Below are 26,714 nucleotides of genomic sequence, written 5' to 3'. Positions count from 1 at the left end.
GGGCTATATATAATTATGAACCGATGTGGACCAATTTTTGCATGGTTGTTAGAGACCATATACCAATATCATGTACCAAATTTCAGGCGGATCGGATGAAATTTGCTTCTCTTTGAGGCTCCGCAACCCAAATCTGGGGATAGGTTTATATGGGCGCTATATATAATTATGGACCGATATGAACCAATTTTTGCACGGTTGTTAGTGACCATATACCAATACCATGTACCAAATTTCAGCCGGATCGGATGCAATTTGCCTCTCTTTGAGGCTTCGCAAGCCAAATCTGGAGATCGGTTTATATGGGGGCTATATATAATTATGGACCGATATGGACCAATTTTTGCATGATTGTTAGAGACCATATACCAACACCATGTTCCAAATTACAACCGGATTGGATGAAATTTGCTTCTCTTGGAGATTTCGCAAGCCAAATCTGGGGATCGGTTTATATGGGGGCTATATATAATTAAGGACCGATATGGACCAATTTTTGCATGGTTGTTAGAGACCATATACCAACATCATGTACCAAATTTCAGTCGGATCGGATGAAATTTTCTTCTCTTTGAGGCTCCGCAAGCCAAATCTGGGAATCGGTTTATATGGGGGCTATATATAATTATGGACCGATGTGAACCAATTTTTGCATGGTTGTTAGAGACCATATACCAACACCATGTACCAAATTTCAGCCGGATCGGATGAAATTTGCTTCTCTTTTAGGCTCCGCAAGCCAAATCTGGGGATCGGTTTATATGGGGGCTATATATAATTATGGACCGATGTGGACCAATTTTTGCATGGTTGTTAGAGACCACATACCAACACCATATACCAAATTTCAGCCGGATCGGATGAAATATGCATCTGTTAGAGGCTCCACAAGCCAAATCTGAGGGTCCCTTTATATGGGGGCTATACGTAAAAGTGGACCGATATATCCCATTTTCAATACCATCCGACCTACATTGATAACAACTACTTGTGCCAAGTTTCAAGTCGATAGCTTGTTTCGTTCGGAAGTTAGCGTGATTTCAACAGACGGACGGACGGACATGCTTAGATCGACTCAGAATTTCACCACGACCCAGAATATATATACTTTATGGGGTCTTAGAGCAATATTTCGATGTGTTACAAACGGAATGACAAAGTTAATATACCCCCATCCTATGATGGAGGGTATAAAAATAAAGAAAAGAGGCTCTGCTGTAGAAAATCAGCAATAAGCTGCAATAAGATCAAGATTTCGAACCACAACACCAAGAGACTGGTGATCGTCTTCCAAATGCTGGAGATATGGTAGTAAAAGTGGGTGGTAGATACGTTGCCAAAGTTGGTAGAATTCTACCAGAAATTGTAGATTTTTGATTGTTCGATAGATTGGTAGAATGTTTGATATTTTGGTAGATTTTACAAAGAAGTACTTCATAAATTTTCTATAGAAATAATTTTCTGTACAAAAAAATTTTTGACAAATTTTTCTATAGAAATAAAATGTTGACAAAATTTTCTATATGGAAAAACAAATTGGTAGAATTTTAATGAAATGTTCTATATGGAAATAAAATATTGACAAATTTTTCTATATAGAAAAAAAAATAGGCAACATTTTCTGTAGAAATAAAATTTTGAGCAATTTTCTAAAGAAATAAAATTTTGACAAAATTTTCTATGGAAATAAAATTTTGAAAAAAATTTCTATAGAAATAAAATTTTGACAAAAATTTTTAGAGACATAAAAGTTTGGCAAAATTTTTTAGAGAAATAAAATTTTGGCAAAATTGGCTATAGAAATAGAATTGTTTTAAAAAAGATTAAACCGATTCCACGAAAAAATCCCCACAAACCCCCCAAATTTATGAAAATTCCCCACCAAATCCCCATGTCTGCAACTCAAAAGTTCGTCCACATTTACAAAAAAATATCCCTAATTTGGGGTAAAATCTCCAATACTGGCAACCCTGTCCCTAATTGCCGTGCGAAAATTGGTTCATACCGATTCACAATTATACTTACATTCCTCTATATAAACCGATCAAGAACTGAATTGGCTTATATGGGAATTTAATCTGACCTTTTTATTTAACGTAGACTCCATGTGGAATAAATTATAATTTAGAAGACAATGTTAGGAAGATTTAAGATATCTTGCCATTGGCAAGTGCTACCACAACTCAAGTAATTCAAGTGTGGATGACTTTCTTTGGTAGAACTTTCTAAGCAATTCATGGTGGAGGGTACATGAGAATCAGCCTGGCGGAACTTACGGACGTATAATGTTATTTGTTGTAATTAAACTTGCAGTTTTTTCTAACTCTGTCGCCATCTTCATAATTTTCCTCTATTCTGTTTCGCTTTCTCTGAAGTTTCTAAAAATATATATGTTTGTACGAAATTTCCAAATTAACATATGTTTGCATCCATTAAAAACATGTAATGTCCCACGCATAATTTGATAACCTAACTCAAATCTCATTATGAGACCAGCTCAGCTATATGATCAAATTCTGAAAATGAAATTTGGTGCTCCGTAAAAAAGTACCATAGAATGCTTACGGGGCTATACTAAGTTTGTCATTCCATTTTTAACACATTGAAATATCGATTTCCGATTACATAAAGTATATATATTCTTGATCAGGGATAAATTCTAAGACGATATAACCATGTCCATCTGTCTATTGTAATCACACTACAGTCGTCAATGTGCTGCTTGCATAAACTCGTGTTTTGTCTGCAGGCAGGTCAAGTTCGTAGATGGGCTATATCGGTCTAGATTTTGATATAGCTCCCGTTGAAACCGACCCCACGATTAAGGGTCATGACGTCCCAATTTTCAAATCCTAGAGGTATTTTGGGTGCATAAATTAGTGTGCCGAATATGAATAGATACCACGGTTGTTCCTCGTGCCTAAAATAATCTACCAAAATTTTAAGAAAAATTTACCAAAAATCGACCATACTTAAAACAAGTGAGTAAAGTAGAAAGTCGGGCGGGGCCCACTATATTATACCCTAAACCACCCCTACTGAATTAGTAAATATAAGCATTTGTGGGGTATCATTGGTATAGGTTTTGGAGAACATGTTTATGGGTGTCTTGTCACAATCTGAGCAGAAATGTCTAATATTAGGAGCTATAGTTTATTTTGCACCAAAAGAGTTAGTATGCTACTAATATTGAGTCCATTATTAAAAAAGAGGAAATCGGTCAATTAGTTGTGGGTAATAAATCCAAATTTCTGCAAATAGGGCAATAGATTTATGTAAGAGCTACATGTAAGTCTAAATAAATAAGAGTAATATGGCCAAATAAGACAAAATCGAGCGATTCATATATATGAGACCTATATCTAAATCTGAACCAATTTGTATAATATTTTGCAGGTATGATTGATACCACAGAAGGTCACTTTGTGTAAAATTTGTGTACGATCAGTTAATAAATGAGGCCCCTATAGTCAAAAATAAGGTTATTAGGGGCAAATTTTTCAAAATCGGGCGATACATATATATGGGAGCTATATCTAAATTTGAACCGATTTCGATGAAATTTTGCACATACAGTTAGTGCTATAGAAGATTACATTTAGCCAACCTTGGTTACGATCGGTTGATAAATAAGGGTTTTACGGCCAAATTTTGCAAAATCGGGCGATACATACATATGGGAGCTATATCTAAATCTGAACCGATTTCAATGAAATTTCGCGCATATGGTTAGAGCTATAGAAGATTACATTTAGCCAACTTTGAGTGCGATCGGTTGATAAATAAGGGTTTTACGGCCAAATTTGACCAAATCGGGCGATACATATATATGGGAGCTATATCTAAATCTGAACCGATTTCGATTATTTTTGGCACATATTGTCAGTACCATAAAAGATTAGAGTAAGCCATGTTTGAGTAAGATCGCTTAATAAATAAGGTTTTTATGGCCAAATTTGGGAAAATCGGGCGATACATATATATGGGAGCTATATCTAAATGTTAACCGATTTAGATGAAATTTTGCAGACTTGAAGAACGATGAAAAAGATTACTTTTTGCCCAATTTTGTGACGATCCGTTTGAAAACAAACGCACCGTGACCCCATTTGTCGAAATCGGGCGATACATATATATAGGAGCTATATCTAAATTTGATCCTATTTCTTCCAAATTCAATTGCGTTCGTCCTTGTTCCCAAAAAAACTCCCTGTAAAAAATTTCATCAAAATCGGTTAATAATTGCGACCGGAATCCTGTGAACAACAAATACATGGACAGACGGACGGACGGACACCAAGCGCTAGATCGACTCAGGAGGTTATTCTGAGTCGATCGGTATATATTTTATGGGGTCTAAAATCAATATTTCTGGTAGGCACATTTTTTGGCCGATCAAACTTGTTATACCCTGACCACTATGTGGTTTAGGGTATAATAATTATAATTTTATTTGTATTGGAAATTTTGTCTTTTCATAGAAAATTTTGATAAAATGCTATTTCTATAGAAAATTTTGTCAACATTTTATTTTTATAAAAAATTTTGTCAAAATGTTATTTCTATAGAAAATGTTGTCAAAAATTTTACGTCCATTGAAAATTTTGTCAAAATTTTAATTGTATTGAAATTGATGTACCTCTTATTTGGAGAGGTATATTTTGCAAATTCTACCAAAACATCAAGAATTCTACCAACCTACCAAACAGTAAAAAGTCTTCCATTTTTGGTAGAATTCTACCAAATGTGGCATCCGTGATAGACACTCCAATTGTTTTCCACAGCTTAATGAAATTTTATTTTTGTAGACAAATATATCAAAATTTTATTTTTATTGACAATTTTGGTCAAAATTTTATTTCTATCGAAAATTTTATTAAACTTTTATTTTTATTGATAAATTTGTCAAAATTTTATTTCTATCGAAAATTTTGTCACAATTTTTTTTGTCTATAGAAAATTTTGTAAAAATGTTATTCCTATAGAAAATTTTGTCAAAATCTTATTTCTATAGAAAATTTTCTCAAAATTTTAGATTCGTAGAAAATTTTGATAAAATATTATTTCTATAGAAAATTTTGTCAAAATATTATTTCTATAGAAAATTTTCTCAAAATTTCATTTTCATAGAAAATTTTGATAAAATATTATTTCTATAGAAAATTTTGTCAAAATTTTATTTTTATAAAAAAAAATTGTCAAAATTTTGTAAAAATTTTGTTTCTATAGAAAATTTTGTTAAAATGTTATTTCTATAGGAAATTTTGTCAAAAATTTTACGTCTATTGAAAATTTTGTCAAAATTTTAAATGTATTGAAATTGAAGTACCTCTTATTTGGAGAAGTATATTTTGCAAATTCTACCAAAAGATCAAGAATTCTACCAAACAGTAAAAAATTTACCATTTTTGATAGAATTCTAACGACTGTGGCAACCGCGATAGACACCCAATTTTTTTCTACAGCTTAATGAAATCTTACGTTTTTTTAAAGTAAATCTCAGGAATTTTATGAACTAAACGTGGGTGTGAAGTTCAATGACACATAATATCAATATGAAATAAATCAAAAGAACATTTTCGAGCGATTCCCAAAAATAGTAAGAATTAAGAGATTGCAGAATTATTATTCTAACTATGCATGTCAAATTTGGTCAAAATCGGTTCAGATTTAGATACAGATCCCATGTATGTGTACGGCAGAGTTGGGTAAATATGGTAGAATGTTTCATCCCAGTTTTAATGACATTTTCCTCCAATTGACTTGATACTTTCTACAGAAAATATATTTAATTTGCTATTTAAGTCTGTCAAGTTTGATTTAATTCGGTTCAGATGTAAATAAATCCTCAATATAGTTCTACCGGTTTATACAAATATTTATGGCCAAAATATCCACATTTTACACAAATTTCTGTCATGATTTCCCAATATCGTAATCATATCCTACACACTGCAATGCCGGACATTCCACAGAGTGATGGAGTTTTAAATAAGGCTCCGACTTGTGGAAATATCGCCCGACTTGGCCAAGTAATATATCATAACTTACAATAGACCTATGTATCTTCAAATCGGTTAGGATATAGATATTTGAATATGGGAATGAACCTTCATAATAACTCCAAACAATATTGAAGGAGTTGAGATGGTAACACAAATTTTGGTGTACATAGTGGTGAAGGGTATAATAAAGTCGGCCCCGCCCGACTTTAGACTTTACTTACTTGTTTTGAACTGAGTTTCTGGTGCGGGTATGTTTCATCAAATCCATCTCAAATCCGTTATATTACCTTCATGTCCTCAAGAGTTGACAATTGAGATGGTCCTTAGAAATCTATAATTTAGTACATATACAAAACAAAATTAAATCAATTTGCAAATGTTTACAAATTTATGGATGTTCGATGACAATGAAATATTTTCATCTTAAATCTACAAATTTATGGATTTTCGATGACAATGAAACATTTTCATCTTAAATCTATTTTTCAAGTCTTTTACTTGTGCTGAATGATTCCAAATGTATCCATTCCTTCAATAGCTCACTGTAATAGGTTTTACTACCTAATCCAATATTCAAAGAAACAAATTTAAGATTTTCTATCGGATTTTCTATGCCTCTAAAAATGACCAGAACTTAATGTTGCAACAAAAAAATGAAGAATTTTTTTGCGTTTCACAAAAATGCATGTAAATCACCAATGGACGTCGATGTAACATTCCAATATCCCTTTTTTTTTTTGGTGTTCACAACACATATTGGTGTTGTTCGTAAATTGCGATGGAACTCCTCTCTTGTGTTTGGCGGCATCGTCTCGGAAATAATGGGTGGAATATTCAAATGGTTTTGTCAGTACTGTGTAAAAATGTAAGTTTGCCATACATTCATGCAAACAAACACATGTGCATTTTGTCAGCTTAAATATTGGCTATAATGGAATGAATTTGATGGAAAACTGGCGTTGTCGTGGTGTTTACAAAGCATTTTCCGATTTTATCAACAAAAAACAAGTATACACGACCTAAGTTCGGCACGGCCGAATCTTATGTACCCTTCACCATGGATTGCCCAGAAACTTCTACTAAAGACGGTCATTCACAATTAAATTACTTGGGTTGCGGGCGATGGCAAGGCAGCGTAAAACTTCTTAACATGCGGTATATATAGTAGACCAAAGAAAGGTCGATCAAATACGTATATTCAGTTCTTGACCGGTATATATAGGGAAGAAATTATTACGAACCGATATGAACTTTTGTGCGGTAATTATATGTTAGATCCAGAATTGAAATATGGGGGTCGTGTTATAAGGGGGCTATATACAATAATGAACACGATTCTACCAAAAATTGGAAGATTGGTAGAATTCTTTATGTTTGGAAGATCATGCAAAATATTCCTCTCCAACTAAGAGGTGTTTCATAAATTTCCTATAGAAATACAATTTTGACAAAATTTTCTACAGAAATTAAATTCTGAAAAAAAATTTCTATAGAAATAAAATTTTGAAAAAATTTTATAACGAAATAAATTTTTAAGATTGGTAGAATTCTTGATGTTTGGAAGATCATGCAAAATATTCCTCTCCAACTAAGAGGTGCTTCATAAATTTCTAATAGAAATACAATTTTGACAAAATTTTCTTCAGAAACTAAATTCTGAAAAAAAAAATTTCTATAAAAATAAAATTTTGACAAAATTTTCTATCGAAATGAATTTTTAACCAAACGTTCTATAGAAATTATGATTTGATAAAATTTTCTAAAGAAATAAAATGTTGACAAAATTTTCTATAAATAAAAAATAAAATTTTGACAACATTTTCTATAGAAATATAAAATTTTTACAAAATTTTCTATATTCAACCGGATCGGATGAATTTTATTCCTTCAAGAGGCTACGGATGTACAATACAATTTTGACAAAATTTTCTACAGAAATTAAATTCTGAAAAACTTTTCTATTGAAATAAAATTTTGACAAAATTTTCTATAGAAATACATTTTTAACAAAATTTTCTATAGAAATTATTTTCTATGTTCAACCGGATCGGATGAATTTTGTTCCTTCAAGAGGCTCCGGAGGCAAAGTCTGGGGATCGGTTTATATGTGGGCTATATATAATTATGAACCGATATGGACCAATTCTGCCACGGTTGTTAAAGATCATATACTAACACCATGTTCCAAATTACAACCTGATTGGATGAAATTTGCTTCTCTTGGAGACTTCGCAAGCCAAATCTGGGGATCGGTTTATATGGGGGCTATATATAATTATGAACCGATGTGGACCAATTTTTGCATGGTTGTTAGAGACCATATACCAATATCATGTACCAAATTTCAGGCGGATAGGATGAAATGTGCTTCTCTTTGAGGCTCCGGAACCCAAATCTGGAGATCGGTTTATATGGGCGCTATATATAATTATGGACCGATGTGGACCAATTTTTGCATGGTTGTTAGAGACCAAATACCAACACCATGTACCAAATTTCAGCCGGATCGGATGCAATTTGCTTCTCTTTGAGGCTTCGCAAGCCAAATCTGGAGATCGGTTTATATGGGGTCTATATATAATTATGGACCGATGTGGACCAATTTTTGCATGGTTGTTAGAGACCATATACCAACATCATGTACCGAATTTCAGCCGGATCGGATGAAATTTTCTTCTCTTTGAGGCTCCGCATGCCAAATCTGGGGATCGGTTTATATGGGGGCTATATATAATTATGGACCGATATCGACCAATTTTTGTATGGTGGTTGGAGACCAAATACCAACATCATGTACCAAATTTCAGCCGGATCGGAGGAAATTTTCTTGTCTTTGAGGCTCCGCAAGCCAAATCTGGGGATCGGTATATATGGGGGCTATATATAATTATGGACCGATGTGAACCAGTTTTTGTATGGTTGTTAGAGACCATATACTAACACCATGTACCAAATTTCAGCCGGATCGGATGAAATTTGCTTCTCTTTTAGGCTCCGCAAGCCAAATCTGGGCATCGGTTTATATGGGGGCTATATATAATTATGAACCGATGTGGACCAATTTTTGTGTGGTTGTTAGAGACCATATACTAACACCATGTACCAAATTTCAGCCGGATCGGATGAAATTGGCTTCTCTTTTAGGCTCCGCAAGCCAAATCTGGGGATCGGTTTATATGGGGGCTATATATAATTATGAACCGATGTGGACCAATTTTTGCATGGTTGTTAGAGACCATATACCAACACCATGTACCAAATTTCAGCCGAATCGGATGAAATATGCTTCTGTTAGAGGCTCCTCAAGCCAAATCTGAGGGTCCCTTTATATGGGGGCTATACGTAAAAGTGGACCGATATGGCCCATTTTCAATACCATCCGACCTACATCGATAACAACGACTTGTGCCAAGTTTCAAGTTGATAGCTTGTTTCGTTCGGAAGTTAGCGTGATTTCAACAGACGGACGGACGGACGGACATGCTTAGATCGACTCAGAATTTCACCACGACCCAGAATATATATACTTTATGGGGTCTTAGAGCAATATTTCGATGTGTTACAAACGGAATGACAAAGTTAATATACCCCCATCCTATGATGGAGGGTATAAAAAAAACTTTTCAAGTCGTATCGTCCTTATAGTTAAGTGTTTCGACTTAAAATTTGGTATCCCAACATGAAAGAAATTTTTTTCTTCATGACTTTAATACTTCGGAAAAAATCCTCAAAATTAGAGAAATCGTCTTAAAATATGTTGACTTTTTGCATCCTTGCTATAAAGCTAAAAAGCGTTTAAAAATAGGTGACGTTTTTCAACACTTTATGGACGATTTTCTATACGATTTTTTTATGAAGAAAAAGCAGAAAAAACGAATAAATGATAAGTTGCCCCCTATAATCCAGTACGCTACAGCCTTAAACAATGGCGCTATAATCCTAAAATTTGTCATAGGTTCGGTTTTTAGTTGCAGGCAAGTCAAGTTCGATGATGGGCTATATCGGCCCAACATTCCGATATAGTCCCCATATAAACCGACATTCCGATTAAGCAACTTTTGTTATTGTGAAAAAAAAATTGAAAAAAAAAGGAATTTCGTGTTTTGATAAAATACTGTTTTCTGAAGGGAAAAAATACGGTGGAAGCAAAAACTTGGCTTGATAATAAGTTTCCGGACTCTGCCCCAGGGAAATCAACAATAATTGATTGGTATGCAAAATTCAAGCGTGGTGAAATGAGCACGGAGGACGGTGAACGCAGTGGACGCCCGAAAGAGGTGGTTACCGACGAAAACATCAAAAAAATCCACAAAATGATTTTCAATGACCGCAAAATGAAGTTGATCGAGATAGCAGATGCCTTAAAGATATCAAAGGAACGTGATGGTCATATCATTCATCAATATTTGGATATGCGGAAGTTCTGTGCAAAGTGGGTACCGCCCGAGCTCACATTTGAGCAAAAACAACAACGTGCTGATGATTCTGAGCGGTGTTTGCAGCTGTTAACTCTTAATACACCCGAGTTTTTCCATCGATATGTGACAATGGATGAAACATGGCTCCATCACTACACTCCTGAGTCCAATTGACAGTCGGCTGAGTGGACAGCGACCGGTGAACCGTCTCCGAAGCTTGGAAAGACTCAAAAGTCCGCTGGCAAAGCAATGGCCTCTGTTTTTTGGGATGCGCATGGAATAATTGTTATAGATTATCTTGAGAAGGGAAAACCATCAACAGTAACATTATATGGCGTTATTGGAGCGTTTGAAGGTCAAAATCGTGACAAAACGGCCCCATATGAAGAAGAACAAGTATATACAGCAGTAAGTTCGGCCGGGCCGAATCTTAAATACCCACCACCATGAACCAAATATTAGAGTTTCCTTTGAAATTTCAGGAGGGTTTGAGGACACTTCCGGAAGATAAATTTAAAGATTTCACCTATGAGGACTATATCAGGTTCTGGATTTATAAGAACCATTTTTGTTTGAGTTTTAGAGGAATTATTAACATCTCTTGTAAGTGTGCAAGAAAATTATAAAATAACGTCTTGATTTGAAATCTTAAATCTGTAGATTTTCACCGGGAAGTAAAATTTGGAAATTTTACATTGAGTTTTAAGCACTTTTCATGATCAGTTGGCCTTCTACACCCTCAAGAAGTGAAGTCGGTCTATATGGAGGCATTACCAAATGGACCGATAAAAACTTAATCCGATACACGTTTTTCTGAGTCTCAAATACCAGAATATTTAGAATTTCAGGCAAATCAGATAAAAACTACGGTTTCTAGAAACACAAGGAGTTAAATCTGGAAATCGTTCTTATGGGAGCTATACTAAAATATGGACCGATACTCACCGTTTTCACCTCTTTATGGCCCGAAAATACCTCTAGATTTCCAATTTCAGGCAAATTGGATAAAAACTACGGTTTCTATAAGCACAAGACCCCAAATCGGGAGGTCGGTTTATACGGGCACCATACCAAAACATGGACCGATGCTCACCATTTTTGGCACACCTCTTTACGGTTCTAAAGTACCTTTTGATTTTCAAATTCAGATAAATTGGATAAAAACTGCGGTTTCCATAAGCCCAAGAAGTAAAATCGGGAGATCGGTCTATATGGGGGCTATACCAAAATAATGACCGATACTCACCATTTTTGGCACACCTTTTTATGGTCATAATATACCTCTAGATTTAAAATTTCAGGAAAATTGGATAAAAACTACGATTTCTATAAGCCCAAGAAGTAAAATCGGGAGATCGGTCTATATGGGGGCTATACCAAAATATGGATCGATACTCACAATTTTTGGCACACCTCTTTATGGTCATAAAATACCTCTAGATTTCAAATTTCAGGCAAATTGGATAAAAACTGCAGTTTCTATAAGCCCAAGTATAAGCCCAAGAATAAGACAGACGGACATCGTTATATCGTCTTAGAATTTCTCCCTGATCAAGAATATATATACTTTATATAGTCGGAAATCGATATTTCGATGTGTTACAAACGGAATGACAAACTTATTATACCCCCGTCACCATTCTATGGTGGTGGGTATAAAAAAGTGTTGTTCCACCAAGACAACGCACCGCGCCACAAGTCATTGAAAACGATAGCAAAAATTCATGAATTGGGCTTCGAATTGCTTCCCCACCCACCTTATTCTCCAGATCTGGACCCCAACGACGTTTTCTTGTTCTCAGACCTCAAAAGGATGCTCGCAGGGAAAAAATTTGGCTGCAATGAAGAGGTGATCGCCGAAACTGAGGCCTATTTTGAGGCAAAACCGAAGGAGTACTACCAAATGGTATAAAACGATTGGAAGGTCGTTATAATCGTTGTATCGCTCTTGAAGGGAACTATGTTGAATAATAAAAACGAATTTTGATATTTGGAAAAAATTTGTTTTTCTTTGTTAGACCGGGGACTTATCAGCTAACCTGTTATATAGCTCCCAACAAATTTAAAGAGTTGAGATGGTAACAAAAATTTTGGTCTGCATAGGGTGAAGGGGCCCGTTCGACTTTAGACTTTACCTACTTGTTTGGTATTTGATCGGGGAAAACAAAATCTAAAGTTGTCCGATTTACTTGAAATGTACAAACAACGTGGCAGAAGGTGATTTGGAATGGTATTTCTTTTAATTAAATTTACGCAATTTAACATTGTGTAAATGGCGAAAATTTTTATAGTTGGAAATCGATATTTCGATGTGTTACAAATTGAATGGCAAACTTATTATATCCCCATCACCATCTCATGGTGGTGGGTATAAAAAGCTACACACATAACGATAGTTTTTGCCAAAACTCTTTAAAAGCGTTGATACAATCCAAATAATGGCTTATAGCAATTAAGCATCAAAGTGGCTGAGTTTCGTCTATATTTATGATGAAAAAAACATTTCCAATTGAAATTTCAAAGATAACAAAAACACACATGTATTGTTGTTTCTGCTTGTTTTTGTAAAGTTTAATAAATAATGCTGATCGGTCGTTTTTGTGGTTACCAATTTTATGTATTTTATTTAAAATATGTCCCTTATATAAAATGTATTAATCAGGTCAATATAGAGGTATGCGCTTGACATGAGATTGAAGTGTCTCAAACAAATATCTACAGCTAGTGGGAAAGTTAATTGTCTGAATTGAAAAATAACACTTGAAACCCAAATATATTGACATAAGGAAGATGATTTCGCGTTCTTAAATACTGATAGATTTATTTTGTAACATACTAATGTAGGCAATAACTAATAAAACTTGTTGATTTAATATTTACGCAGAAGTTCATCGGTCCTGTTTTTGCTACACAGAACCAAAAGTCCTTCGTTAAACGGATGCTTAATTTAACTTAAATTTATTGGAAGTTTTTTTATGGTCTTAGTTTTATTTTGTATTTTTCATACACTTCACCACACACTGAAAAACCAGTGAACCCTTTTCCATTGCAAAATGAACTAAACTGTAGTAATATTGACCATGATTTAGCCCTTAAGATTTTTTTTCAACTTGTCTAGTTTATAATTTTCTTCAATTTTAGTTCATCTATAACATTGTAGTTTAGTTCATTTTTACAACACCATAAGATTTATATACCCCTACCAAGTTAAAAAGTCAGTATTATTTTGGTTTACTTGCTTATTTTGTGAGAAACCCGATAATAAAAATTGGTTAACAGTCTCTTTAAAATGTCGACGATTAAACTTTTTTAAATCAATCATTCCACAGTACAGAGAAATTAAATAATTAAAGGAACAACAAACCGTTTTACTATTATGAAATTTTTCATACATTAAAATTAAACTTTCTTTAAGCAAAAGTACTTTATTATAAAAACTTATGATGAAAGTTCTTAATACAATGTTTTTTGTGAATAAAAATTATGACCACGTGGAACAGAGAGTAGTTCATTTGAATTCGCTGTTTGGACATTTTGACTTATCCTTTTTTTATTCATCGTAGGTAATTTTTTCACATATCTTGCTGGAAAAAAATGGAAACAATAATGAAAATTGTTAAAAATTAACACCATGTAATGAAATATAATTTTTAATTCTTCATGTTAGCTTGTAACTTACAATATTTGGGGCATTTTATCACATGGTGTAAGGAATTTAACTTTTCTTTGGAAAACTTATCTCATAAAATTTGTACCTGAAACAATTAGAGAAATAATGAAGTACTCTAAATAAACTCATAAAACTGTGTTGTTATCGATGTGAAAGATATAACAAAATAAATATTCTAGTTGAAAGAAAGCCAAAGTTTTAATATAAAACTTACCAATTCTTTATTAAATTGTACGCTGAGGGGAAATATAAAAAGTTATCCAAATTTATTTGGGTTACTCTAAAATTAAATATTTATTTTTTACATTAAATAAAATTATTAAATAGGTTTTCAAAAAATCGAATGCATAAAAAACCAAATATTCTTGATATCCCTAGACAGTCATCATTCGTCAAAATGACGACACGTAATTTCATTTTCGATTTAAAATGCATTTTAGTCTATTGGGAAATGGTAAATTTAAGTTATACTAATCCGACCGTTTTATGAATTTTTGTTTTATACTACTTAAAACCAAATTGAATAAGAAAATAAATTCAAGTTTGGTTCACTTTTTCGCTCACGATGAAAATTATAGCGTCTTGAAATCAGCCGTAGTCAAAATGACGAAGGATGACGTTAATGTACAAAAAATAAGGATGACTGTCCAGGGTTAAAAGAAAGTGAAAGAATCCTTACCAATTCACTATTAAATTACAGGCAAAGGAGTACTAAAAATTTGTCCAAATTTTTAAGGGGTTCTTCTGAAATTAAATATTTGTTTTTACATTAAAAATATTACATTGGTTTCCAAAAAATTTTATTAAAGAAATACTAAAATAAGGTATTAAAAACCTGTAATTTTGATGATCAAAGGTCATAAAAACGTAAATATTCTAGTCGAAAAAAGGCAATTTTTAAAAGAAAACTTACCAATTCTCTATTTCTTAAATTTGTTCGAATCCATCTGGAGTTGCTCTGAAATTAAATATTGTTTTTACAACAAAGAAAACCATTAAACTGATTTCCAAAACAATAATTAACAAGCATATACGGCCGCAAGTTCGGCCAGGCCGAATCTTATGTACCCACCACCATGGATTGCGTAGAAACTTCTACGAAAGACTATCATCCACAATCGAATTACTTGGGTTGTGGTATCTTAAAACTTCTTAACATCGTGTTCTAAATTGTGATTTAGTCCATACATGACAAAAAAGTTATGTATAGTTAAGTCTACAAATAATTACGAATCGATATGGACTTTTTGTACGTAGAGAGCCAGAATTGAAATATGGGGGTCGCTTATATGGGGACTATATACAATTATGAACTTGATATGGACCAATTTTTGTGTGATTGGGGATCGATTTATCTGAGGGCCATATATAAACATAGACCGATATGGACCTAATTAAGCATGGTTGTTGACGACCATATACTAGCACAATGTACCAAATTTCAACTCACTCGGATGAAATTTGCTCCTCCAAGAGGTTCCAAAACCAAATCTCGGGTTCGGTTTATATGGGGCTATGTACGATTATGGACTGATATGGACCACTTTTGGCATGGTTGTTAAATATCATATACTACCACCACCACTACAAGCAGATCGGATGAATTTTGCTTCTCCAAAAGGCACCGGAGGTCAAATCTGGGGATCGGTTTATATGGGAGCTATATATAATTATGGACTGATAGGAACCAATTCCTGCATGGTTGTTGGATACCATATACTAACATCACGTACCAAATTCCAACCGAATGGGAAGAATTTTGCTCTTCCAAGGGGCTCTGGAGGTCAAATCTGGGGATCGGTTTATATGGGGCCTAGATATAATTATGGACCGATATCGACCAATTTTTGCATGGGAGTTTGAGGCCATATATTAACACCACGTACCAAATTTCAACTGAATCAGATGAATTTTGGTCTTCCAAGAGGTTCCGGAGGTCAAATCTGGTGATCGGTTTATATGGGGGCTATATATAATTATGGACCGATATCGACCAATTTTTGCATGGTTGTTACAGACCATATACTGACACCATGTACCAAATTTCAGCCGGATCGGTTGAAATTTGGTTCTCTTAGAGGCCTCGCAAGCCAAATTGGGGGATCGGTTTATATGGGCGCTATATATAATTATGGACCGATGTCGACCAATTTTTGCATGGTTGTTAGAGACCATATACTGACACCATGTACCAAATTTCAGCCGGATCGGATGAAATTTGCTTCTCTTAGAGGCCTCGCAAGCCAAATTTTGGGGTCCGTTTATATGGGGGCTATACGTAAAAGTGGACCGATATGGCCCATTTGCAATACCATCCGACCTACATCAATAACAACTACTTGTGCCAAGTTTCAAGTCGATAGCTTGTTTCGTTCGGAAGTTAGCGTGATTTCAACAGACGGACGGACGGACGGACGGACATGCTCAAATCGACTCAAAATTTCACCACGACCCAGAATATATATACTTTATGGGGTCTTAGAGCAATATTTCGATGTGTTACAAACGGAATGACAAAGTTAATATACCCCCCATCCTATGGTGGTGGGTATAACAAATAATAATATACATAAAAAATATTCTTTTTTAAAGAAAGTCATATTAAAACATACTTACCAATTTATGAATAAACTATACGCTGAGATATAACAAAAATTTTCCAAATTTATCTGGAATTGAATATTATTTTTTTACATAGAATAATAAAAATTGCAATACACTTTCAACATATTTTCCTAAATATACTTAATAACTTTCATTTAAAAGGTTTAATTAACAAACACCAATATATGTCTCAAAAATTCAAAATATTCCACGTCTTTATATTCCCTTGTTGCATACCAGCTAAAAAGATGCAACAGCCCACGCCAACGCCAACTATACAACTGAAGCATGCCAAACAAAACCAAGCAAAGCCAAAACATTCCTACAACAACAAAAACACATGTGCCTTTATTGAAAACAACACCTCATCCAGCCAAATAAACCATCCGCGAATAACAAACACACACAAACCACTAAATGGACAAAAATAAAAACAACCCCACACTCATGTATACACAACAAAACTCAAGTAACATCATCTTTACATTAATCACATTCCACTATGCCAATAAAGATCTCTGTACTATGCATTAGTTCATAGCATCTGCTGACAATTTACTCTAAGAATAATATTCGTAAAGGCACACCAGTTTATGAACGATGAAACGTTTAACTTAAAATTTGCAAAATTTTCATGAAATGTTATCTACCATTTTTGACGAAAATGTCTATAAATTTAATTACATGCGAACTAAAAATATTTCATTGGGTAATATTTACCAACAATTATTAACTATAGGAATTGTCAGTAAGAAATTCCTATCCACTTTCAAGTTCATTTTTCGTAAAAAAATATTTTCTCATACAAAAAAATCTTATAGTAAATTGCACTTATTATTTAGAAAATAATTTACATTTCACAAGTAGTTTTATAGCATGACAAACGAATTTTTAACTACCAGTTAAGAAATTTTTTAAGGAAATTTCCATCGTATTTTGTAGGCCATGAACTAAACGATTGCTACTTAGAATTTGTAAAATTTCCTTTCGAGTAGTTAATTTTCGTTGAAGATACGAAAAATGAACTAAAATTCTGGAAAATTCTTGTAGTAAATTATTGTAAAAATCTTCTTAAATTTACGAGACACTTTTTTTTCTGTGCAGAATGGGGGGATATATTAACTTTGTCATTTCGTTCATAGCACCTCGAAATATTGGTTGCAGTCTTCATAAATTAAACAAGTATATACGGCCGTAAGTTCGGCCAGGCCGAATCTTATGTACCCTCCACCATGGATTGCGTAGGAACTTCTACTAAAGGCTGTCATCCACAATCGAATTACTTGGGTTGCGATAACACTTGCCGATGGCAAGGTATCGTAAAACTTTTTAACACTGTCTTCTAAATTGTAAGTTAGTCCACACGGGGTATATATTAAACAAAAAAAAGGCCGATTAAATACGTATATAATTCAGTTTGACAAAATTTTCTATAGAAATAAAAACTTGACAAAATTTTCTATAGAAATAAAATGTTGACAAATTTTTCTATGGAAGTAAAATGTTGACAAAATTTTCTATAGCAATAAAATTTTGACAAAATTTTCTATAAAAATAAAATGTTGACAAAATTTTCTATAGAAATAAAATGTTGACAAAATGTTCTATAGAAATAAAATGTTGACAAAATTGTCTATAGAAATAAAATGTTGAAAAATTTTCTACAGAAATAAATTTTTTACAAAATTTTCTATAGAAATAAAATTTTGACAAAATTTTCTATGGAAATAAAATGTTGACAAACATTGCTATAGAAATAAACTTTTTACAAAACTTTCTATAGAAATGAAATTTTGACAAAACTTTCTATAGTAATAAAATTTGACAATTTTTACATGGCTTTTTGAGGTCACATACTAACGAAATGTACCAAATTTCAACCGAATCGGATGACTTTTGCTCCTCCAAGAGGCTCCGGAGGTCAAATCTGGGGATCGGTTTATATGGGAGCTATATATAATTATGCACCGATATGGACCAATTTTTGCATGGTTGTTAGAGACCATATACTAACACCACATACTAAATTTCAATTGGATCGGATGAATTTTGCTCATCCAAGAGGCTCCAGAGTTCAAATTTGGGGATCGGTTTATATGGGAGCTATATATAATTATGGACCGATATGGACCAATTTTTGCATGCTTGTTAGATACCGTATACTAACATCAGGTACCCAATTTCAAACGGACCAAATTTCAATCGGGTAGGATGAAGTTTGCTCCTCCAAGAGGCTCCGGAGGTCAAATCTGGGGATCGGTTTATATGGGAGCTATATATATTTATGGACCGATATGGACCAATTTTTGCATGGTTGTTAGAGGCCGTATACTAACATCAGGTACCAACCGGATCGGATGAATTTTGCCCCTCCAAGAGGCTCCGGAGGTCAAATCTGGGGATCGGTTTATATGGGGGCTATATATAATTATGGACCGATATGGACCAATTTTGGCATGGTTGTTAGAGACCGTATACTTAGACCACGTACCAAATTTCAACCGCATCGGATGAATTTTGCTGCTCCGGAAGGCTCCGCAAGCCAAATTTGGGGATCGGTTTATATGGGGGCTATACGTAAACGTGGGCCGATATGGCCCATTTTCAAGACCATCCGACCTACATCAATAACAACTACTTGTGCCAAGTTTCAAGTCGATAGCTAGTTTCGTTCGGAAGTTAGCGTGATTTCCACAGACGGACGGACAGCCGGACAGACGGACGGACGGACGGACATGCTTAGATCGACTCAGAATTTCACCACGACCCAGAATATATATACTTTATGGGGTCTTAGAGCAATATTTCGATGTGTTACAAACGGAATGACAAAGTTAATATACCCCCATCCTATGGTGGAGGGTATAAAAAATTCTGGGTCTTGGTGAAATTCTGAGCCGATTTAGCGATGTCCGTCTGTCTGTTAAATCACGATAATTTCTGAACGAAACAAGCTATCGACTTGAAACTTGGCTTGCGGAGCCTTTTGGAGGAGCCAATTTCATCCGATCCTGTCGAAATTTGGTACGTGATGTTTGTATATGGCCTCTAACAACCACACTGAAACAAATATTGTCGTGAGGTCAAAGATTTCATGTCCTTAAAATACGAATAGGAATTTCGCTTAGCATAGAAAACGCATTTCTTTGATGTAAAGTTTTTTCCGTGTATTTTACATTAATTACAATTTTAAATGCAAGCTAATTGGACACGAAGATTAAGGAATTGGTATTATTATGCTATTGAAAAGAAAATACCAGATACCCATCTTACAAGCTTGACTATACATATGTTTCAGTGTTGGCTAATCCCTTGTCCAAAAGTCCATAAACTTTTCAATGAAGTCGTTTTGTCTTTATAGTTAAGTGATTCGATTTAAAAATGGGTATCATAACATGAATGAGATTTTTTGGACTAAAGTCAACATGACTTTAATAGTTCAGAAAAATTTTTTAAAAATAATGAGATTATTTTTAAATTTGTTGTCTTTTTGCTACTTGACTACAAAGCAAAAAAATTGTTCAAAACTAGGACATGTTTTTAAACACTTTATTTTGAAGACGTACTTGGAACATAGCAAAATTGCTACTGGAAGTCGAGTCTGAATGTGAAAATTTAAGTTGTTGTTAACAGGGCTGTGGAGCCGGAGTCGGAGTAGGAGTCTTGGAGTCGGAGTCTGAAGATTTTGCTGGAGTCGGAGTCGTAAAAATTTTGCTCGACTCCGACTCCGGCTAAACCAAATTTTTTAAAACACTTCACATTTTTGTAACTAAGCAATTTTTTACGCAAATTAGTTTCCATTGCGTTATTCATTCGATCAATGTACAGCATGATTGTAAATGAAAATCAACTTCCAATTACGGCTATCTCTTGATGTTTCCTAGAATGTTAGACTAGCAGATGGGCTGGATCGATCCATTTTAATGCCCGAAATTATTTTTTTTTAATTTTATTTTAAGGCCATATACATATGTGGAATATTGACAGAAAATTTTTTCAAATCTTGTCAAAATGTTATTTCTATAAAAAATTTATTCAAAATTTTATTACTATCGATTTTTTTTCTATAGAAAATTTAGTCAACATTTTATTTCTATAGAAAATTGAGTCAAAATTTTGTTTCTATAGAATATTTTGCAAAATTTTATTTCTATAGAAAATTTTGCAAAAGATTGTTTGTTACACAATTTTTTTTTTTTTAATTTTATTTCTATTGATAATTTTATTTCTATAAAAAATTAAGTCAAAATTTTATTTCTATAGAAAATTTTGCCAAAATTTTATAGTAATAGATTTTTTATTAGAAAATTTGGTCAAAATGTTATTTCTATTGAAAATTTTGCCAAAATTTTATAGTAATAAAAATTTTTTTATTAGAAAATTTTGTCAAAATTTAATTTCTATAGAAAATTTAGTCAAAATTTTGTTTTTGTAGAATATTTTGCAGAATTTTATTTACTACACAAAAATTTTTCTAAAATTGTATTTTTATTGATAATTTTTTCAAAATTTTATTTCTATAAGAAAAAATTGTCAAATTTTATTTCTATAGCAAATTTTCTCAAAATTTCTTTCTTACTGATGCTCACTGCTATAAAAAATGTATTCGAAATTTTATTACTATAGAAATATTTTTTTCTATATAAAATTTAGTCAAAATTTTATTTCTATAGAAAATTTAGTCAACATTTTGTTTGTATAGAATATGTTATTTTGAAAAATTTTATTTCTATAGAAAATTTTGCAAAATTTTGTTTGCTACAAATTTTTTTTTTTTAATTGTATTGCTATTGATAATTTTTTCATACTTTTATTTCTATAAAAAATTTTGCCAAATTTTATTTCTATAAAAATTTTATTCAAAATTTTATTTCTATATATTTGGTCAAAAGTTGATTTCTATAAAAAATTTTTCCAAAATTTTATTTCTATAGAAAATTCATTCAAAATTTTGTTCCTGTAGAAAATTTTGCAAAATTTTATTTACTAGACAAAAATTTTTCCAAAATTGTATGCTCACTGATACTCACTGCTAAGGCGGAAACTTGTAGAAATGACTCAAATTTTCAAATTTTGCAATGAATGAATCATAAATGCATTTTTGCGAAATTGTCTAAACAATTATAAATATTTCCCAAATATTGCCCGAGTTTTGTAGAAGTCTGATTTGAGATTTTATCAAAATGTAGATCTAAATACAAAGTTGTGCAGAGTATATTATAGTCGGTCCGCCCGACTTTAGACTTTCCTTGCATTTTTATTTTTTGTTAAAATTGTGTTACGTCCCATAACGTTAGATTTAAATTTTAAGTACATAGATTTTGTAGAAGTATATACAATTTTGTCTAAATCGATTCAGATTCAAATTCATGCATATGGGAATATAAACCTTTATATAGCTCGCAACAAATTTAAAGGATTTGAGATAGTATCAATAATTTTGGTCCACAAATACATATACTGTTAGTATCTTCTCATATTATGATGGGTATTTATAACATTATTTTATTTATTAAACATTGCCCTAAATATGAAATATAGAGTTTAATAGGCATCTAATGTGAAATTAAGACCTTTTTTTGCACACATAAATAAATACGATACTTTAACCCATGTTCCGATACCCACTTCAATTCCACTTTCACTATTCACGTCCAATCCACGAACGTGAAAATTTGGTGTTCTTAATTCCACGTTCTTTTTTAAACTTTTCTGTAACCAGCTGGGTTGCACAAATCACCCAAAAATTCACTAAGGCGGAAATCAAAATAAGTGCAATCAATAGACTTATTATAATTTATTATTTTTTTAATTAAAAATGACGCAGTTTTAATAAAACTCATATATTAAATATAAAATATTTCAAATTTTTTACACGAGTACTTTTTTTAACCGGAAATACACCCATCTTGGACATAATTAAACTTTCACAAAGACTTTTGCAAGTGAATAGATTTCACGAAAATTCCGGTGAAAGTGGATTGTAGGACACGAAAATCGTGGAATTGATTCATTCACCTGGAAGTGGATTTGGGAACATGGGCATTTATATCGATCCACTTACGGTACCCCCACAATAGAACTACAAATTAGTGGTATTAAAATGAGATTTAGTTATATTACCCGGAGTCGACTCCGGAGTCGGAGTCGAGCTGATGAAAAATGCTGGAGTCGGAATCGGAGTCGAGCAAAATTGGCTCGACTCCACAGCCCTGGTTGTTAATACGTTTTTAGCGAACTGTGAAAAAAGGAAAACTTAACATTTGCTTCCTAGAAGCAAGTATGCAAAACTCAAATTTAAATGAGAATTGTGTCTTAAAAGTATCCTTGCTTGAATTCTGCGTTTCTTTGCTTCGGAATTAATACCAAAATCATTAGAGTAAAGTAAAAATCTTTGAACCGGGCATGTTTTTTTCAGTGCATGCACAAATTGGTGAATATCGGTCCATCATTATATATAGCCACCATATAAACCGATCCTCGGGCGAAAGATATATGGGAGCTATATCTAAATCTAAACCGATTTGGCTGATATTTTACAAGTTTAACGGGACTTATAATACATTCGTATAAACGCAATTTTAAGAAGATTGCTTGATATGTCAATAATGACCAGATCGGCGATAAATAAATATGACATTTATATCTAAATCTGAACCGATTTATTTTTCAAAATCAATAGCGATTGTCTATGAGTCGATGTAAGACCCTATATCATAATTGAGGACAATCGGACTTAAACTGCGAGCTGTACTTTGCAAAATACATGCACAGACAGACGGGCATCGCTAAATCCACACAGAATTTAATTCTAAGACAATCCGTAAAGTGAACTATGGGTCTGGGACGGGTCCTCCTTGGCGTTACATACAAATTATACCGTGTACTACAGTAGTGGTGAAGGGTAAAAAATACAAAATTGTAAACAACAAATTCGGCTTCATTTTAATTTAATTAAAATTGATCGATTCAGTCCATCATCTAGAATAACCTTCTAGACAAGTTAGAATAATCTCCGTCATTGAAAGTTGCAGCGCAATTACAGTCATATCGTCCACTGATCGATTGAATAACACAATGGAATCTAATTTGAGTAAACATTTGTTTAATTCAGGTATTCGCTCCGCCCCGCTTCGGTTCCGAGAAAAAAAAATTGCTCCGCTCCGACCCTTCTTAGAGAAAACTATTTATTTATTTATTTATGTTTAATCATAAAAAATTATGAAAATAAACGAAAATATAGGTGCTAATATATGTTTTCGACCTATTACAGAAAATTACAGTACACACACTGAAAAAAAAAAAATATTTTCATAGGCCAAAGATTTAATGTCCTTAAAATTAGAATTCGCATTTCTCTCACATAAAGTGTTTTTCCTTGTTCAAAAGACAAAAAAAAAAAAAAAACTTTTCAAGTCGTATCGTCCTTATAGTTAAGTGTTTCGACTTAAAATTTGGTATCCCAACATGAAAGAAAATTTTTTTCTTCATGACTTTAATACTTCGGAAAAAATCCTTAAAATTAGGGAAATCGTCTTAAAATATGTTGACTTTTTGCATCCTTGCTATAAAGATAAAAAGCGTTTAAAAATACGTGACGTTTTTCAACACTTTATGAAGAAAAAGCAGAAAAAACGAATAAATGATAAGTTGCCCCCTATAATCCAGTACGCTACAGCCTTAAACAATGGCGCTATAATCCTAAAATTTGTCATAGGTTCGGTTTTTAGTTGCAGGCAAGTCAAGTTCGATGATGGGCTATATCGGCCCAACATTCCGATATAGTCCCCATATAAACCGACATTCCGATTTAGGGTCTTGGGCTAATAGGAACCGAAGTTTTATCCAATTAGTCTGAAATTAGAAATCTAGAGGTATTTTAGGGCCATAAAGATGTGTGCTGAAAATGGTGATTATCGGTTAGATGTGTAAATATGCTTTATCGGTAGATAGATATTTATTAGAAGCATGGGAAAATTTGATTTTAGCAGTGGAGATTTTAAAATAAAAGTGTGTGTATTTTGGCCTTATGGAAGTATATATATATGGCGGATTTGTCTTAATCTAAGCCGATATAATATTAATCGAATGCTCAATGCACAATTTCAAAATATTTGGAGTGAATCTTTGGTCTCCGTGGTCACATGAATTTAAATGGAGCTATACATAAATCTGAACCGATATCAACTAAATTGGACGTGCAAAATAGGAACATTAGTTCCACTCCCTGCACAAAACTTCATGTAAATCGGAGTACAACTTTGTTCATATGGTTGTAAATCGGGCGAAAGATATATATGGGAGCTGTATCTAAATCTGAACGGGTTTCAACAAAACTTGGCACACTTTACGATAGTGCCAATTGTACTCCTTGTGCAAAAATTAATCCTCTAAAACTTTGGTTTCCGGGGCCTTACGAGTATATGTCCATATCGGGCGAAAGTTATATTGGAACTATATTTAAATTTGAACCGATTTCAACCAAATTTGGCCATATTACCACATTATCAATTGTACTTTTTATGCAAAATATATACCAGAGCAAACGAAATAAAAAGAAAATGTCGTAGCATTCGATTAAAATTAATATAACATATGTTTTTCGGAGCGAAGCGGTTCTTCTTTTGGAAAACGCTCCGGGTTTTAAAAAAATCGCTCCCGCTCCGGCCGAAAAAGGGTTTGCTACGCTCCGAATACTTGGTTTAATTACATAATTACGATGAGTTTTTAAAATGTTGGTTTAGTCAGAGTAGGAGTCGAGCAAAATTTTAGGAAGCCGACTCCAGACAAATCTGACTCCGACAATACAGCCCTGGTTTTGCATACTTAATACTAGGAAACATATTTTCATTTATTCGTTTTTGTTTAGCTTTTTTCTTCATGTGCTGCCAAAATCCTTTAAGAACATGTTAACGATAACTTCAATTTCCAAATTCAGACTCGGCTTCAAGTACAAATTATACTATGTTTCAAGTAAAAATCTTCTTTAGCTTAAAGTGCTGGAAGACCTCTCCTAGTTTTAAACGCTTTTTTCCTTTGGTGTAATTGTTTTTTATACCCTGCGCCACACTGTGGAACAGGGTGTTATAAGTTAGTGCATATGTTTGCAACACCCAGAAGGAGACGAGATAGACACATGGTGTCTTTGGCAAAAATGCTCAGGGTGGGCTCTTGAGTCGATATAGCGATGTCCGTCTGTCCGTCTATCCGTGAACACATTTTTGTAATCAAAGTCTAGGTCGCAGTTTTAGTCCAATCGACTTCAAATTTGCCACAAGTATGTGTTTTTTGGCTCAGAATAGATCCCTATTGATTTTGGAAGAAATCGTTTCAGATTTAGATATAGCTCCCATATATATATATTTCGCACGATATGGACTTATATGGCCCCAGAAGCCAGAGTTTTACCCTAATTTGCTTAAAATTTTGCACAAGAAGAACAATTAGTACTAGAGTCAAGTGTGCCAAATTTTATTGAAATCGGTTCAGATTTAGATATAGCTCCCATATATATCTTTCGCCCGATATGCACTAATACGGTCCCAGAAACTAGAGTTTTATCCCAATTTGGTTGAAATTTTGCACTAGGAGTACAATTAGTAGTGTGGTTAAGTATGCCAAATTTTATTGAAATCAGTTCAGATTTGGATATAGCTCCCATATATAGCTTTCGCCCGATTTACACTCATATGACCACAGAGGCCAATTTTTAACTCCGATGTAGTTGAAATTTTGCACAGGGAGTAGATTAGCATTGTTGCTATGCGTGCCAAATTTGTTTGAAATCGGTTCAGATTTAGATATAGCTCCCATATATAGCTTTCGCCCGATTTACACTCATACGACCACAGAGGCCAATTTTTTGCTCCGATCTAGTTGAAATTTTGCACAGGGAGTATAATTACCATTGTAGCTATGCGTGCCAAATTTGAAATCGGTTAAGATTTAGATATAGCTCCTATATATATATATATATATATATATATATATATATATATATATATATATATATATATA

The sequence above is a fragment of the Haematobia irritans genome, chromosome 1 (genome assembly GCF_050003625.1).
Source record: "Haematobia irritans isolate KBUSLIRL chromosome 1, ASM5000362v1, whole genome shotgun sequence".
In the NCBI taxonomy this organism is placed as follows: domain Eukaryota; kingdom Metazoa; phylum Arthropoda; class Insecta; order Diptera; family Muscidae; genus Haematobia; species Haematobia irritans.
The sequence above is the reverse complement of the archived record's forward strand: the minus strand, read 5'-3'. Positions refer to the sequence as shown.